Raw genomic sequence first — 19,132 nt, forward strand, 5'->3', positions numbered from 1 at the left:
ACTTTTAGGGTGAAGACTGCTTATCCCACTTAAAATCATTGTTCATTGCAGAGTTAATCAGGGTCCTAAAACCTATAACATTACAATCAATAGTAATACCTATTGCTTTTGAAGTACAGGGTGTCACCATTATTCCACTTCTGTTGGGGTTGTGCAAGGATATTCATCGGGTGGGCGGTTGCCCACCCCCGCCCACCCTTAATGCCGTCCCTGGCCATACGTGACTTTACAAACATCAAACCTTCAATTCCGGAAGCATTTGCTTCCCGTTTGCAATATTTTCTTCGTTTTGTTCATATCATGGTTGGATATGTTTGCAAGTAAAACCAACTAGTTCACTTATGATTTAGCAAAAGCATTTGCTGCAATTTTTAATCATACGCTATTACTTCAAATACCTGATGTAAAAGCATTTACTTCTTTTTGTTCACTGGGCTTAGTGAAAACCCAAAACTCATATTTTGCGTATTGGTTAGCACATAGGCCTATGTATTATATCTCAGTAATTATAGCGATCAAGTCACTTCGGTTTTTAGTCTATAGATTTTGTAAAGATGTCAGATGTTGTATATGTATGTTATGTGTGTATATATTTAATCGAAATGTGTACAGAACGAGGAAAGCATCCTTCCCAGATAAGTGCTTTACTTTTGGTTAATGTATTCCTTAAAAAGTATAAAAGTATTAAGAAAAACAGTTTTTACAAAGGATTAATGACGAACATTATGTATATATGGTTGAATTCAACTTATTTGCTTCAGAAGTTTGCATACGTGTACCACGCATTCTCAGGCATTACTTCAGCATCTTGTAATCTATGGGAAAAGTTATACGATTGTACGGCCGCCGTAGGAGATTTTCACTGTGCCACTAAGTTTTTGCAACTTTCGTTTGCCTATGTATTTATTTCCACGACAATAATCTAGATTATAAAGTAAATAAATATTATGAAAACTGACAATAAAATAATTTGTGCGCAAATATAACTGGCAACGCTGTTTTGCTCATTCTGCTACTCTTTCTTTCTGCTACAGTTCTTTCAATGTTGCTAACTACAAGTTAGTTTACTTTATTTTAGTTGTTGATTAATTTATTTCTCTAGATACAAGAATTACACATTTCCAATTACTCGTGGAGTTTGTTATAAATTTAAGGATTAACATTTGCTGTAATCAGTGAGGATTATTTTCTTCGACTTTTACTGGCTAGTTAAATACCTTATACTTAAAAATATGAAGTGTTTGTGTCTGAGTATGCTCTGATTACTTCTAGTTCATAAACTTCGTATTAATTTCATTGCACATTTTCTTTTTCTTCCTCCTTCTCTTCTCCTTCTTCTTCCTATTATTATTATTATTATTATTATTATTATTATTATTATTATTATTATTATTATTATTATTATTATTATTATTATTATTATTATTATTATTATTATTATTGAGGAAGTTAAACGTTTCTTTTAATAAGAGATGATATGAGATGTGGACCTACAGTTTAGGATAGAATCCGTACTGTTGTGTAATAATAGTTCAAATTTTTGAAATTCCCTCACCGGGAATCATGGGCGCCCGAAGGGGAGGGCAGGGTGGGGCCCGAGCCCCTCTCTGGCTTATGAAAATGTATTAAATTTCCGAAGGTTTACTTAATACAAATAAAAAAAAAAAATGCCAAACGTAATACAGCAACCTTGGATTTGTCTCTCCCTTAGAAAATTATCTTCGGACGCCCATGCCGGAAATCGATCCTGGAACCACGTGCATCAGAAGCATAGCATACACAATATACCAACTATTATTATTATTATTATTATTATTATTATTATTATTATTATTATTATTATTATTATTATTATTATTATTATTATTATTATTATTATTACTGTTATTATTATAAGGCTCTTTTATTGTTACAATAACTATAAAAGGAGGGAATTATAGAAATATGTTTCCCCACTTGGCGCCAGTGATGACTTTAAAATTTTCCAAAGGGGAGGCTTCTAATATATGAAGAGTGAAAATCCTGGTAAAAATAACATTCATCCACAACTGGAAATATGCTTCAGCTGGATACTTCTCCCAGGCCGCCCCATAAATAATCACTCTCTGTCACAATATGCGTTTAGTGTAGTTTCATAAGGAAACAGTAGCTATTAAAGCAACTATTTCTCTACTTTCTCTGGCTGACCTCGAACAAAGGAAAACATTAGTATTCTTTAAGTGAAAATAGCAGAAGTTCATATATTTCCTCAAATGTATGTAAATATTAATTAAACATGAAGAGAATATTATTTTTATATATGGAAAATCGATTATTTGATTCTCAACGATACAAATGTTCCTTAGGAAACTTTATCTTTGTACTGTATACAAATAATAATGTTTTTGCTTTACCTTGAATATTTTGGAAAATGTAAGTAAATTTTCAAGTTGTGCATTGGCAACACTAAGTCATATGGTAGATGGAAGTAATGTGAACACAGTACGATTAGGTGCTCCACGACTTAAGACATCGTGTAGGTGATTAGAATTTGCGGCGATTTTAACGATCAACTAACTGGATTTGAAACAGATGATAAATTAATGATGTTCAATTTGGAATATAATAAATATACAAAGGAAAGAAAATTGATTGTTTTCAGAACCTAGTTAAAACTTGTTACTTGAAAAACATATTGGGTAAAAAAAATATATCTTTGTGGCTTGAAGTGTTGGGGCAGGTAAGAAAGGACAATGAAGTGTATATATATTTATTCAAACAAGATAAGACAGTTGAATGTAATTGTTTGTTAGTAGGCTGATAATTTTGTATTTGAGGTAACTGAATTATTGTTTATGAATAATTAATGTTGCATTGATTAGTACCATGTAATGACGTTTATAAACATACACTCCGTAGAACGACACTGTTAGTAACTGAAGAAGCTTGTTTGTAATACCGTTCGTCAATTGAAGACTGTAATAAGGAATAACGCAAAACTAATGTGAGTAGCATGTAGCGATGTAGATATTAATATATTGAAACTTATTACAAAGCGGATTAATACTTAAGTTGGAATATTTTAATACATCGTTAAGTATACACACACTATCAGAATTAATAGTTTCTGCTACACGTAGATTATATTAAGTAAATATTACAGTCATTTTCAGGATACTTGTAAGCAACGTTTTTTTGAAAGTCCACAGTAGTTTACGTCTAGGAAAAAAATAGAATCAAACCGATCTACAGTACACATAATATTCTTGTGATTAGCGCTAGTAATTTATACTGACCTGGGGAGATTGTATATATTTAAAGAAATATAGAGATATGAAATGTCCCAGCAAGTAATGGTTTAATTGGCATTTATTCGGAAGTTGGGCGTCCGCTTTCGCCACGTTTTTTCGCTATTATCTCCTTGCCACACTTTCTGCAATTTGTTATTAGGTTCATTAATCCGTGCTCTTTTCACAAACTTTTAAAAGATTTTGCTCGTAATCAACGTATTGCTTCACAAATGTTAAAATTGTTAGATCATTGCCCTTGTACATTTGCCATGTTGATAACATAAATGCTCGTTTCTTTCCAACAATGCAACTGTTCGGTTACCTTGCGCCAAGTAGTTCCCTCCGCTCGCCGTATAGTCCCATGTTTATAACCGCTTATATATAACAAATAAACAGATTTTTCGAGACTCTTATACATTATCAAGCACACAAACAATCAAATTATCCATATCTTTTCTGTAAATTTTAAAAATTTTGCTGGAAACGGACTCCCAACTTTGGAACTTAACCCGTTTAATTTAATCACAGTACCGGTACGCCAAATAATACTTAATTACAAACAAGAATAATTCACGTGTAATGTTCTGTCGTATATTATAACTGGTGTACAAGGTATCATTGATATTAACATATTGAGATGGTAGGTTCCTTTGTAAAACTTGTAACACTACCTGCTAATAACTTGATAATTGAAATCAAATCCCTACTGTAACATGTCGTGATCATTCTCTAAACTGAAGGAGGCTATGATGAATGCAATGTATTGTTCAAAGGAAAAGTAATAGGAGGACCTTTAATAAAAATGCGTATTTCTTATTTATCCAATACCGGCCTGGGATCGAACTAACAAATTTGAAGAATTTTCTTACGCTGTAAATTTTATTTACGGGGTAAACCTCCAGACACCTACCAAAAGTTGAATGAGTGAAAATGTTGAACGAGTCAAGGTTGAATTCGTCGCCCCGTTTTGCTGTGCCGATGAGTTAACTATTACATTACCTAGCTCCCTTCTAGACAATGAACTATTATACTACCAAAAATGAGAGGTTTTCGTCCATTTGATAGTTATTCAGAATCAAACAGTATATATATATTTTTTGAGCTATCTCTGTATTCATAGTACATCATCATTTCTGACTACATGCCATATTTAGATATTGTATAACGCATACCTACATGGTATCTTTCACTGACGTATGCAAGAGGTTGGTGAGCAGCGGTGGCTCAGCGGTACAGCGTTTACTTCTGGTGCATGGGGTCCCTGGTTTGATCCCACCTCGTGCCAAGTGAACTTTGTGGTGGACAAACACCGTGTGCGTGTGTTTCTCCGGGATTCTCCTACTTTCTTCATTTCACAATTTCATTCATTTCTCATTATCCCCGTCTCCTTTAGCCTAGCCGGCATAATCGTGAGACATAAGACTTAAAAATTTCATTTCATTTTTTGCAAGGGGATTGGTTTGTTGGATTAGAGTTTAGCTTCCCTTTCAGCAGCGAGGCTATCTGAGATATGGACTTACAGCTAAACGTGAGATTCGAACCACGAACCCCTACTGAATCTCCCGTCCCGAAGACCATACGATGACTATATAGCTATGAGAAAACTTCCGTACGTAAGGGAGGTTTCGGGTTTTAATCCTCTCCCTCAAAGAAGGTCTGTGGGAAAATAACTATTTACTATATTGACATATATATACACAGTGAAACCTCTCTAAAGCGGACAGCCGTGGGGAATCAAAAATTGTCCCCTATAGAGAGGTGTCCGCCTTCAAGAAATTTCAGTATTTTGTTATGTAAATTAGTGAGCAAGGTAATACACAATTAGAAAAAAAAAATATTTTTGCATGAATCACGTATTACCTGCATTATCCTCTGTCATCAAATACTCTATGTTCGAGGCACAACATGGAAATAACATGTTTTAGTTCCCTGCACTTTACATTTATCAATACTTCCTTCGTTTTCAGTATGGCGCTTTAATTTGTGGAGTAATTGCCTCACACATTCATCCTGAAGTGTCCTTTTTGAGACTATATATACCTGAGGGCAAAAAATACTAAACTTGTCTTCTGTTTGGTTAGAGACTCCAACGGGACAGTAGCATAACGTGTCATCCCTAACGGCGTGCAACTGTCAATCACTTTTGCGTCTAAAACAGCGTAAGTGGGAGTGGGATGCTAGCAAAGGACATAAGAGTGTTGGTAAACAGAGACGCTTCATCTGGGTTGCTGAGCAGACAGTTGAGGCAAAATGTCACAGTGCTTCCTTGGTGACACATGTATGAATTACTAAAAATGTATTTTTACTACACTTTTCAACTTATTTCTAGAGAAAGTGTCCGTAATACGGAGGTAAATAATACCTATAAAAGACAGAAAAGACTGTCCGTGTCCGTACTAGAGAGTGTCCGCTTTAGAGAGGTTTGCCAATATGTTTTTCCTATTACAGTGTTTGGGGATTACAAAATGTGTCCGTTAAGGGAGGTGTCCGTTAGTAGAGGTTTCACTATATATATATACACACAAAAATCATGTCTGTCCTAAAATGACATGAGCCTGAGCGCTTGACCTTCCCTTGATGAAAGTCTGCGTACACCTCTTCTGTCTTTACAATAGTTTTGTGCCTACTGTACGTTAATAATGCATTAAATATTTTAGTACGAATTACTGGCACGCCATGTTGGTAAATGAAGTATATTGTCATAGACTGTGAAGCTAGAGCACAGAGAAGAGTTCGGAAGGGGGCTTATTTTATAAATACATTTAAAATAAAGAGGAAAAAAACTTGATACCAATTTAAAATGCCGGCAAAGATTTGAAGTCAGTCTCTCTCTCTCTCTCTCTCTCTCTCTCTCTCTCTCTCTCTCTCTCTCTCTCTCTCTCTTTCTCTCTCTCTCTCTCTCTCTCTCTCTCTCTCTCTCTCCCCTCCCCCAATATTCCCCCTAGGTACGATCTTGGATACTGTTAAACCGTTTTTCTCTTTATCTGCTAAATAACGTATTAGAATTAACGTTGGATTTTGAAGTGGCACGCTGCACGGGAAACATTTGAATTCGATATTGTTTTGCACTTGCTGATACAAAGAATGCTCTATTAACACATTGAACAATCGACACAGCTTAACAAATTCTATTGTAGCTTAATTTCTTTCGTTTCAGCACTACTTTTCTGGCCTAATCACTAGAAGACATGTCTTTTGTGTACAGGGCTCCGTACCGAACGCAGTACAGTGATCCAGATTTCACTTTAAACTGTAAGTCTTGCTTGTACAGCAACACTGCTGACAAAGGGCGTAAATGCAAATCAACGAATTATTTGGCTCCTTTTATCCCAATTTACTTCATTTGATCTATTTTGAAAGGTGTAGTATGGCCCCGCATAGCGTAATCGCTGACGCTTTCGTCTTTGGTGCGAGCGGTCCTGGGTTCGATTTCCGGTGGGGACACTGGGTCGAAAAAGTCCGAAAGCTCAGAAATCTAATTCATAATCCTGAAAGGTGTTGTGCAGAAAGGGACTAAGAGATTGGAACATTATGTAAAAGTTTATGTCGTTCTTTTCTTTCTATACATCTTAAAAATTGCTATTGGAGAAATTAAAGTAGCGATCATAATACTCTATGCTTAATACAATTGATTTCGCACCAACGGACATGAAAGTACGAGATTTACCGTAGCCTGCTTACGGTTTCAAATATTTTTCGTAAGCGAGCACCGAAATTACGAATCTCAGTACATTGAGTACCCGTCTCGTCTCCACATGGAGACGATTGTAGAGATGCGGGTCGTGGTCGTGGAAAAGACATTCCGTACTTCTTCCGTCTGGTGAATTAATGGTCGCCGACATTGCAGACTGGAGTAGACGCCGGCCTATTGAATCCTACACATGGGGACAGGTGTGGTGATCCTGCAAGCCAAGGAAAGTTGACCCACATCTTTGAGAATGTGTTGTATGCCATATTCAGTGTGTATGTGTATGGAGGGGAGATATTCTCCTGTTGGAAGAACATATCTCTCTGATGGTGTAGGAACGGAAAGAGGAAGCGTTAGATGAAGGCTGCCTGGCGTTGGCCTTGTATGTCGCTTCTGTATAGATTATGGAAGGTAGCCTACTATTCATCAGTGACATCGCACCCACTAACGATTATCACTATCATAGAGGAAGAACTGCCTCTTATTTTGTCAAAATGATGAGGCATTACGTTCATCACTTTAGTTGTTTTCTTCGTGATACCATTAGAGACGAACTGATTTTTGGTGAGGCGTAGGGGGAAAGTCTTGTAAGCGTACCTGTGATAGTAGTCCTCCACCCAGTAAGTTATAGATAGTCCCATTAAGACACTTCGGGTGCGACGTTTGTTCTAATCTGGGATGTACTTGCCTTACGATCTGCAATGATAGTTCCTCTGATACTTCTGGTCAGGTATGCATCCATATAACGATACTTTCCGGGAATGTACTGATGTGCATGTATCTTCCTCGGTCCATTGACGTAAACACTTGATACTTAGTGGATAATTCTCGCGCAGTCAGTTACTCTTGTTTTTCGGAACAAACCTCCAGCTTCCAGCAGGCTCACAATATGCCTTCACTCAAACTCAGTTAACTGTGCGAACTGAGTTCGCCTACGTATTCTACATCTGCTGAAAATTTAGTTCCCCACCCCTTTGGGAAATCAGTTTGTTACGGGCTTGGAGATGTTCGCGTTCTAAAGCGTTTAAAACCAAGTGGTCGTTATCATCTCATGTACAGCCTTCTACCAGTATCTCAAGTAAACTACGCTACTTTCTTCCGGGTGTTCTTTTTTCATTATTTTATTTATTTTGTTGAAGTTTAGCGTCGGTTTTCAGCACTTAAGTTTTATGAAATGTGAACCTATGGTTTAAGGCGGAATCCGAATCTCTCTTATGTGTTCAAACTCTCCCATCGAGAATCGAACCCGGGACTCGTACACCAAGGGCTGTTTTTAATTTTGACCTATATATTATGAGCTTATGCTTGAACTGTCTTACATATGTGAATTGTACCTCTCTGAAGTGGAATAGTATGCCCGCTTGAACATCAAACATCACGAGATATTATGGTGGATTGGTGATCCAGCGATCGTCCAGTCAGGGAACGTAATGTTTGATTTCACATTCTAAACAACTCAACTAAGTCTATAGCCCATGGGACCCCGAGATTGAATGCCGCAATGACATAAGCTCTCCATTTACTTCTCTTCTTAGCTAATTGGATCCAGTTTCTAATTTTTATCTCTATTTCTGTTAGATCTATCGTAATATTGTCTTCACATTTGCGCCTTGGTCCTTTTAATTGTCTTTGTCCGATTGGGCTTCCAGTTTATATTTGGACAGCGTTTCTACTTTCTCCCATTCTTGCTACATAACCTGCCCACATAAGCCTCCTAAATACGATGATCCTAATAATATTGGGTAAACACTATAAATTATACAATTTCTCGTTTTGAAGTTTCTGCCGTTCCCGATTCGCATCCGTTCCATGTTTTAGGTCTTCATCTATCTTTGGTACTGGTGTATAAATCCAATTCTCTTTATCTGTGTAAGTAATAGAATGTTTTCCGTCTGACAATATTTAATGTAGCCTTACTTTAGTTTTACTAGGTTTATCTTAGTTACTATATACTGCTGATCCTTCGTATACCTCAGGATTTTGTTTTCAAATATTTTTGGCTTTCGTTCTCCCCTCAGAGTAAGCGACCATGTTGTGCAACCGTACTGCACAACAGGCGTAATTATCTTTTTGTATATTTTGAACGTTGAATTTTTCGATAGAATTCGCGTCGATCAGAGTTTGGACTGAATATTAACATAAATTCTCTGCTTTCAGTTGACATTTAATTTCTTTATGGATATAGTTTGGTCTGTTAATGTTAATCGCAAGTGTTTGAAAGTGCCTACTTTGTGGAAAGTAAAGTATAGTATTACTAAACAAAGTTGAATAATAACAGTGACAACGCATCTTCTTGTTTTAGGCTATTCTCGACGTGAAAGTATTTCCCTACTGGGTCGATAGTTGATCTGGTCGATAGTTGATCGATTTCGCCTAAATTCGCGCTGATAATCTCCAATAATTTCATCTACGTATGTAAAGAATACTTCAGTCTTGTTACAGAATATTTGAGAGAATTTTATAAGATGTTTACAGAAGGGAGATGCTTCGATAATTATTACAGTCGATTTTGTCACTTTTGTTGTAAATTGAAACAATAATTGATTCTTTCCATTCTTGTGGCAATTCCTCCTTGTTCCATTAACAAAAATGAGTTTGTATCTCGTTCCATAATTTTTCCCTCCACCTAAAATTAAGTCAGCGGGTCTTCCGTCTATATGTGAAGATTTGTGTTTCGTTAATTTCTTTTATAGCAATTTCTGTTTCTGTTCGGTTAGGTTCTGTATATATGTTCTGCTATATGAATTGCACTTTCTCTACGAGTATTCTTTGAGTGCACGTTTAGCAAATTGTAAAACCACTTATTTAAAATACTTCCTGTGTCCGTGAGAATTATACCATCCGCTGTCTGAGGTTGATCGTCTTTTCAAAACTCATTGATGTCTTTATAGAGTGAAATTTTGTGCTTCTGTCGTTCGGAATTTCTAGTCAATGTAGTTTTGCCTGTTTTCTCTGGTAGTTCATTGCATTCCTAGTCGAACCATGATCTGTTCCTGTGTATTTTTGCGTGACTTTTTTTTTCTTTCTTCTGAAATCTTAATCTACTTCTAATTCTAACTGAACTGTTCTCAAAACTGGTTCATTTCGAACCGGTAATCTACTCGATACCCCAATCTGGTAACAGGGATTATAATGCATGATTAATTGCTGACTCAACGTGTTCTACTTTGTTCATTTATAGTCTGAGAAGTTAGTTTCTAGCTTACAATACAATTCTCATAACAAAATACTAAAAAGTACTGGGTTAATCTTAAAATTAATCATGTTTTAAATCAAAAGCACTGCACAGAAAGAAATGTAGACCTAGGTAAGGGGAGGCTAATATGGAAATACAGAGGCCAAATAATGTTTTCGTAACAGTTGTACAGTAGTTTCGTTGTCGATGAGAATTGTTCCGCTACCTTACTTATGTATAGAATCCGACCATATTTGTGATGTGTTCATGTATGGATTACCCTGTAGAGCAGTCATTTCCAACACCCAAATGCATGATGTAGGAGCTGGCTGTTACGAACAGAGGCAGCCGAAAAATAATATCAGAAAAAAAGGGAGGGTTAATCGGTACAGATGTAATGGAATAAAACAAGGTTGGCGGTGAGAATGGAAGCCTTTGAAATTTGGTGCTAGAGAAGAATTAATGAAAGATGGACGAACAAGGTATCAAATGAGAGAGTATTGGGAATGGTGGGAGAAAAAAGAAGTATATTGTAAGGGTCCCACATGTCTTCACACCATGCTGTGACTATGTGTTTTTACTACACGTGCTTGAAGTAAACAAACACTCTACAGACAGCAGGAACGAAGAGGACGTCCATCATCGCCAACATTAGACAAGTAACGCAGAGGCCAGATTGGAGCAATTGGTATAAAAGAGGAGAGCACACCTTAAGAAGTATCAATCTCGACCAATTGATCAAACTACTAACTCTCTAAGATGATTGTCATTGAGAGCACCCTACCCCTCTCTAAGACGCCTTGTCATTGAGCTCCTTTTTCCTCTCTAAGGCGCCTTGTCATTAAGCACCTTTTTCCTCTCTAAGACGCCTAGTCATTGAGAGTCACCTAATAAAAAAACTCATTCCCTCTCTAAGACGCCTGGTCATCGAGAGTCACCTAATAAACTCGTTCCCTCTAAGACGCCTGGTCATTGAGAGTCACCTAATAAAAAAACTCATTCCCTCTCTAAGACGCCTGGTCATTGAGAGTCACCTAATAAAAAACTCATTCCCTCTCTAAGACCCCTGGTCATCGAGAGTCACCTAATAAAGAAACTCATTCCCTCTCTAAGACGCCTGGTCATTGAGAGTAACCTAACCTACACGTCCTAAGACGCAAACTCATTGGGTTCCTTTCATTTCTTTACTTACCTAATTAGAGGAAATTTTACTTACTGTAATATACTTGTATTCAAGAGGAACTTTTTATATTAAAAGGTGATGGGAAAGTCCAAATCCCGGTGTACCGTATTTTTGCTCTACCCTTCAGACACAAAGAATATTTCAATATTGAAGAATGTTTTGAAAAGACGAGATTGGATAATTGGACACATTATTGAGACCTGGAAGAATCATGCTAGTAGCTATGGAGCCAATTGCAGAAGAAAACTACCAAGAGGAAGACCGTGTTTGAAATGTACTGACAAAATAATACAAGATATAGGGAAGAAAAGCTACAAAGAAGTAAAAAATGTGTGGATTCTTACTTCCTAAATTCCGAAATTTGTTCTGGAACTTTTGGAACCCGGACGCAGAATAGTCTTCTTACTACACATGGCTTTAGTCTCGTCCTCGGGTATTAAAATTATCAACTTCAATCTTAAGATAATTTTAAGATGGCTTCCAGTACGACTTAGAGAATAGACAACCGCTTTCTCTCCAGGTCGTTGTTCATGGAGAAACTTAAATCCATAGGATTCTTTGGCTTATCAACGTATACATTATGTAGCACAAAACGGGATAGTCACAGTGAAATATTTGAAGCTTAAACTCCGTCGATACATTCGATGATTGGCTAAGCGTCACTCAGTGCATTAAACTACTTACAGGCAACCACTACACTACCATACACACAAAATTCAACTGTATTGAATATTCTACTAGTTTTAAAATGAGATTTTTATTAATAAACCTCTCGCTGACCAACTCCAAATATACACATAAATGTAAAATAATTTCACAATTGAACAATTTCTGGAGAACCTTCGAACACACAGAAAGAGTGGAATCTTTCTTGGCAACGTGATTCAAGCAAGTATTCTCTGGCTATATGTAAGGTAAAATTATTCATTTCCGACGTTTCAAATGCGAACTTTGCATTCATCTTAATAATAATAATAACTGAAGATGAATGCAGTGTCTGCATTCGAAACATCGGAATCCATAATTTCACCTGGAAAACACTTACTTGGAGCGAGCATGCCTTGTTTGCCTGTCACTTCTGCCTTCTATCAGTGATAGGTTTGCTGCCTTTTTCTAGCTCTATGTTAGTTAGCGTACGCGCCTTTAGCGTGGAAGACCCGGGTTCGATTGCTGGCGGGTGCTCATGTGGTTCGGATTCCACGTTAATCAGTAGGTCCCGTCTTCTATAGCCTTGCTGCTGAAAGGAACATTAAACTGAAGATCAACTCAGCTCCTAGGCTTCATGAGAACCCAAGCAACAGACTGTGATATCATGAAGCATTTAGTTTTAGTTAGAAATGAAATGAAAATGAAAATTAAATCTTTAAGTTTTACGGCCCACGTTTATGCCGGTTAGGCTAAAGGAGACGGTGATGATGAGAAATGAATGAAATGGTGGAATGAATAAAGTGGTAGGAAACGGGAGAACCCCGAGAAAACCCACGAGCACGATATTTGTCCATCACAAAGTCCACACGGCGCGAGCTGGGATCGAACCAGGGACCCCAAGCACCGGAGGTGAACGCTCTACCACTGAGCCACTGCGTCCCACTCAGTTGGAAATAAGTGCTATAGAGCTGTAACGTAAACATGTCCTTAAAGTAGAAGTAAAAACACGACTTATATAGGGTGTCCGGAATGGGACTGACGATTTTTAGAAGTGTATAGATTTAATATGGTCAGAGATACAGAAGAAAAAAAATCATATTGAAGGAAAACTCAAAAAGTTTTGTTCAGCAAATTTTCATACTTGAACAACTACCGGTGACGGCGGTAGTATCGCCGATAAACAGAAATGCCGCCGGCAGTCGAAAAGGCGCAATGAGTGTGGTGGTTTGCAGAGACAAAAATTGTTGTTCAAGTTTAACGAAACTTTCGACGTGTTTACCACAAGGATCCTCCATCACGCAACAGTATCCAGGCGTGGAAGGATCAATCTTTGCCAACGTGGAGTGTAGTGAAACAACACAGGGGTGGTAAATCGCTTGTGTCAGAAGAAAATGTAGAAGCAATAAGAGAGAGTTTCTCATGTAGACCGAGGAAGTCAATTCGCCCAGCGAGCAGGCAATTACAATCGGAAAGTCGTCAGTGCACGATATAATACACAAACGATTACGTTTGCGCGCGTATAAGATGCAATTGTTGCAGGAAATTAAGCCCAACGATAAGCCACAGAGAGCAGCATTTGCTACTGAAGTTCTGGACAGGATTGATTATGACCATCATTTTCTATTGATCGTGGTTTTCTCTGATGCAATTTTCGCTTGTCTGGCTATGTTAACAGACACAGTGTTAGGATATGTGGATCTGAGAATTGCATTCGTACATAGAATATTCTAGAGACAGTCCCAAATTGAATGTTTGGTGTGCTTTAACACATAATGCAGCTGTAGGCACCTTCTTTTTCATAGAGCAAACCATAACAGGAAATGTGTTCTTAGACATGCTTCAACTCTTTGCTCTTCCCCAGTTATAACATTTGCAACCTCAAGTAATATTCCAATTGGATGGTGCCCCGCTACATTAGAACCTAAAAGTGAGGGAGTACCTTGATACTGAATTTTCTGGCCGTTGAATAGGCCGTGATGGGCCAATTAGGTGACCTCCGCGGTCTCCTGATGTTACCCTCTGGACTTCTTCCTGTTGGGGTATGTGAAAGACCTTGTGTATTCTGGTGTAAAGGTGCGTAACCTTGATGAACTGAAGAACCGTAATAGGAATGCGATTGCTTCAGTAACACCTCACATGTTACAGAATACGTGGAGAGAGAGATTGAGTTCAGGCCATATATTGTAAGAGTTACTAATGGAGCTCACATGGAGTTAGAATGTAAGTAAGACCCTGGCCTGACCCATATTCTCGCCTTCACCTAATCATTTTTAAGGTAATGGGTGTATTTACTGTTAAGGCCACAGTAACGTTGTCGGTAAGGGATCTATTTGCTATCTCGGTAGCTCAGGTTCTGTCTCTGGGGAAGGAAGAATGAGTTTTTTTCCTTTTTTACCGTCGTTTCACTGCAGCTCTGAGGTTCACCAACCTCATTATAATGAATAACTGAGGTGACCTGGGGAAGTAAAAGTACCGGAGCATGGTACTAACAACACCTCCATGAGTGCCGAAGCCAACTTTTACAGGCCTTGTCGCGAAAAAGGGGGCGACTTTCCTTTGTAAACATTTTTTTATGAGTCTCGTTCCTGGTACAGGTTGACATTCAAAAATCCAGCAACCTTCATACCTGAGGGCTTTCATATTTTCGATAATGCCAAATTTTGGATGGTTATATGTGCTGGATATGTTGAACATAAAAGCTGTGCATTCCTATATATATATATATATATATATATATATATATATATATATATAAATCAGCAAATAAATTATAGAATCAGAAGAATGAGCAGAGATAGCTGTTAACCAGTGGAGGCAAGACCCAACAACTGATTATCACTATAGCGCCCGTTAAATTTGAGAAAACGCTCCGAAGTTCATGTCGCAAACTTAATGGCATATCAACCTGAACCTAGTACCGAACTTTAATTCAATTTTTATTTTTCTTTCTTTTCATTCTACTAATATATATTGGTCATATATATATAAGTATGTAGATCATGTAATATACATAATGGGGCCACGGTGGCTCAGCGGTAGAGCGTTCACCTCTGGTGCTTGGGGTTCCGGGTTCGATCCCAGCCCCCGCCAAGTGAACTTTGTGGTGGACAAACACCGTGTGCGTGAATTTTCTTGGGGTTCTCCCGTTTCCTCCCACTTTCTTCATTCCACCATTTCATCCATCACTCATCATCACCGTCTCCTTTAGCCTAACCGGCATAACCGTGGTACGTAGAACTCAAAGATTTCATTTCATTTGTTTTTGCAATATACATAATACACATTCATATTTTTTTATTACTGATTTCAAGCCATTCATTTACTTGATTATAGATTTTAAAAAATATTTTGATACTTTATTGATTTTTTTAAAATATATATATATATATTTAATGTAACGATGCTTGTATCTATAGGTGAAGCATCGTTACATTAAACTATTATTTAAATTTTCTGGCTTTTTATACTGTCGTGTAAAATACATGGTAACTACAGGGTGTTACAAAAAATTGTCATAATATTTTGGGAATAGATTCCTTACATTAAGATAACAGGGCTCATAGCGAGTCACTTTTGTAACTAAAAGTTACTTTTTTTCAAGTTGGTCACTAGAAGTTACTTTTTTTTTTCAAATTTCTCACTAAAAATTACTTTTTTGGGAGGTAAAGTGACTTTTTCGTGTGATTTATGCTTTGCATTGATAGTTTTCTAAGAAAAATATTATAAAAATAAATGAAAAAAGGCAGAAACTTGCTGTCGCTATTCTTCTGAAAGCTTCAGTACTTGCTGCCACGTGTGAAACAGTTAGCTTTATTCTCACTTCAGCTTTTATTATTTCTAAAGCACAGTAGATGGTTGGAGGATGCTTAAGCTATCAAGGTGGGGTTGATGAGAACCCTTCTGTGTCTGTTCTTTCTTCTATCATAATAGTCTTTTAGTTTTCTCTTGTAATAGTTAATGCTCCGCTCAACTTGTGTATGTGTGTTTGTGTGGTTCATCATGTTCGTCTTGTGTTATGTTCTTTTTAAGGGTAAGTGATGAGTTTGAATATTTCATGTCCTTGAGAACTCTCAATGCTAAGTTCAATATAATGTCTGGGATGAAGAAATTCGGAAATAGGCCAGAACTGGTTCCACTTACTCAGAAGCTTCTTACATCTGCTAAGTCTGCTTACCGTAACTACGAAGTATATTTAGAAAACCTAAGAAAGGAGGAAGCTCAAAAAGAAGAAGTAAAGAAGAAAAGATGAAACAAAACAACAGAGAGAGGGAGGTGATGCAGAAATTGACAAAGGATAAATAAAGGCATGCTGAGATTTTGGTCACTTTTTCATGTGCTTTCGGTCACTTTTTCGTGTGCTTTTGGTCACTTTTCAACTATTTACCAGAGACCAGACCACTATGAGCCCTGGAATAAGAAAAAAAAAATCCATATGGATTTGTGGTCGCAAGTGCATAGTGCCGAAAACGTGAAAAAATGAATTTCAAAGGTCCCTAGTTCCACTACTATAAGACCGATGGTAGTCGGGTTCAGACTTCACTGAGGGACTGTGAACTATGTAAATATCCATCTTCAGAACCTTCGGCACTTGCACAATCATTGTTTTGAGAGGCTCTTTGGGAGTACTTAATCACTCTCCAGCTATCTATCTAAAATTTGGTGTGCAAGTACTTTAGCATTCTTAAATATAGATATTTGGATAGTTCACTTACCAGTTCGTCAGTGATGTTTTGACCCGACTAGATAGGCCTCATAGTAGTGGAGCTGTATAGTTTTGAAGTTCACTTGTTTCATGTTTTCAGCACCCTATAACTCCGAAACTATCCACTTTTGAGCACAGGTCCATATGAACTTTTTTTTTTTTGAGTAATCTTTTCCCAAAATATTGTGACACATTTTTGTAACACCATGTATATTATTATTATTATTATTATTATTATAGCTTGAAAATGTTTCTTCTGACCAAGACACTAGAATAACACAAATCCAATATGATATACAGGTCTGCATTTTTGGCCTTAAATTATAGTTATTGATGTAAAAAGGCTATTCCTTGAAGATCACAGCAATTAAAGTCGTTGGAAGTGAAGTTTTACTGAGGATCATGATCTGTTTTATGTCCATGTACACTCATGTCCAAAATGATTGTCGCATATCTATAAATGTGTTCGGGTAAGAATATAATTTGATAATGATTTTGCAGGCTACTTTTAATACTGATACAATGTGTATAATCGGGAAAATTATATTTGTGGTGAATTTCGTAGGAAAAGAATTATAAATACGAAAATCAGAATGAGTAAAACAAAATGTTGCCAAATGGACAAGAAAGTTTTATTTTTGTTTTATCGTTCTTATTTACTGCTCTTTTGACATGAAGTTTGCCACATACATGTCTTTGCCGATTATACACATACTAACATTATAAGAAATACCAGGTGAATTCGTTATCAAATTATATTCCTACAACAACATATTTATAGACATGCGACAATAATTTTGGACATGAGTGTACATAACGTTTAGTTTGGGCATTGAAATAGGAGTAGTTGATGGATCAGAATCCACTAATGATGGAGTATCCGTGTTAAGGTTAAGGTAAATTCGAAACTTTGAACTTTATAACGTCTTCTTTATAATTTATTCCCAATTCATCTAAGTATGTAAAAATCTGAACTATTTGCAAACAAAAAATTGGGAATAGTAACGTCAAAACAAACTACGCGCCAGACTCGTAGTTCTAGTCACCATGGGGGCGGGGGGGGAGAGCACAGTGGCTCAGTGGTAGAGCGTTTATCTTCGGTGCGTGGGGTCCTTAGTTTAATTCCCGGCTAAGTAAGTTTGTGATGGACAACACCTTGTTCATGAATTTTCTCGGGGTACTCCCGTTTCCTTCCTAATTGCCATTCTACCAATTCTTCCATCATGTGCTTTAATAATCCGTCTTAGTCTAAAGGGAATAATCGAGGGACTTAAACTGAAACATTTCAAATCGCCATGATGATCTGATTATTACTAATACTGGTATTACAGAGTGTCCAGTCAACCGTGAATAAGCTGTGAATTTCATATACTATGTAAAAACCTGGATTAAGCCTTGATTTTCATTATCAAACCTTGGAAATTTAGAAAATTTTCATAAGATCATTTCATTGTAAGACTAAATCATTGATACAATAAAGTGATTAATACTATTTACAAAAAAAAAAAAAAGAAAAAAATGGAAAGATCATAGAAAGAAAATGATTTTTTTAATGTTTTCTCCGTTTCTTTTATGTACGGTCGACAACATAAGGTTGGACAAGAATGAGTTTACCCCGGGTTCGATTCCTGGCAGGGGCTCATGTAGTTCGGATTCCACGTTAATCAGTAGGTCCACGTCTCATAGCCTCGCTGCTAAACGGGACGTTAAACTAAAAATCAATTCAAGAATGAGTTTAATTATTTCACCGCAACGTAGTGACCCGCACGCCATGCCTTGAGTCCCGTCCACCTTCGATCCCGCATCGAGAGAATTTCATTGTCGTTATGTGGTCTGTAAAAGTTATTTTTATAAACTTTCCGATTTTGAAATTGAAAAAATTTGGACCATGAAAACCGTGAAAAGGCCATGAATTTGGTTATTTGAGTGGAAACCTGTGCTATTACTAATAATACAATCGATATTTTAACAGGAAATATATACAAAGTTAACAGTGCTTAATTAGGTATAGAATGGTATGCATGTCTGAAATGTCCATATCAAATGCGCACTCAGAGAAAAGCATGCACACTGTGAAGCTGTTGATATAGCGATTGTATCCGAACTACATGTACTGAATCTCTAAACGTTGCCTAATTAGAATGCTGTTGCACATTGTAAGAAAACAAAACATTAAACAGCACAAAATCGGGAGTGATTATTGAAACTGAAATAACCAAAATCTCTGTAAAACACATTCCATTTTTGGACTTTTCCTCAAAGAAAGGAAGTGCGTAAATACAGTAAATTAAAGTTACAAATATATGAAAATTCAAAGATACGCACATAAACTTACTTATAATATATTGTCGCTGTCTTTCTTGAAGCAAACATCAATAATACATACCTGGTTCTGTGTAATTTTAATTATTATTATTATTATTATTATTATTATTATTATTATTATTATTATTATTATTATTATTAT

The 19,132-nt window shown here is 36.8% G+C and overlaps 1 protein-coding gene across 3 annotated transcripts in view; it reads left to right on the forward strand.

Moving 5' to 3' along the window:
- Positions 1 to 2,462: 2,462 nt before the first annotated feature.
- The window catches only part of LOC145669589 (uncharacterized), a 30,402-nt gene continuing 13,732 nt past the window's right edge, over positions 2,463 to 19,132 (forward strand). The window contains exons 1-2 of one of the 3 annotated variants that reach the window (XM_081737804.1): positions 2,463 to 2,719; positions 6,427 to 6,521. The gene's annotated coding sequence lies outside the window, so the exon portion shown is untranslated. Of the gene's footprint in view, positions 2,720 to 2,787; positions 2,984 to 6,426; positions 6,522 to 19,132 lie in introns of those variants that run through there. The other 2 variants (XM_081737803.1, XM_081737805.1) reach the window with 2 other exon arrangements.

Source organism: Thermobia domestica, chromosome 14, assembly GCF_964235325.1.
Source record: "Thermobia domestica chromosome 14, izTheDome1.hap1.1, whole genome shotgun sequence".
In the NCBI taxonomy this organism is placed as follows: domain Eukaryota; kingdom Metazoa; phylum Arthropoda; class Insecta; order Zygentoma; family Lepismatidae; genus Thermobia; species Thermobia domestica.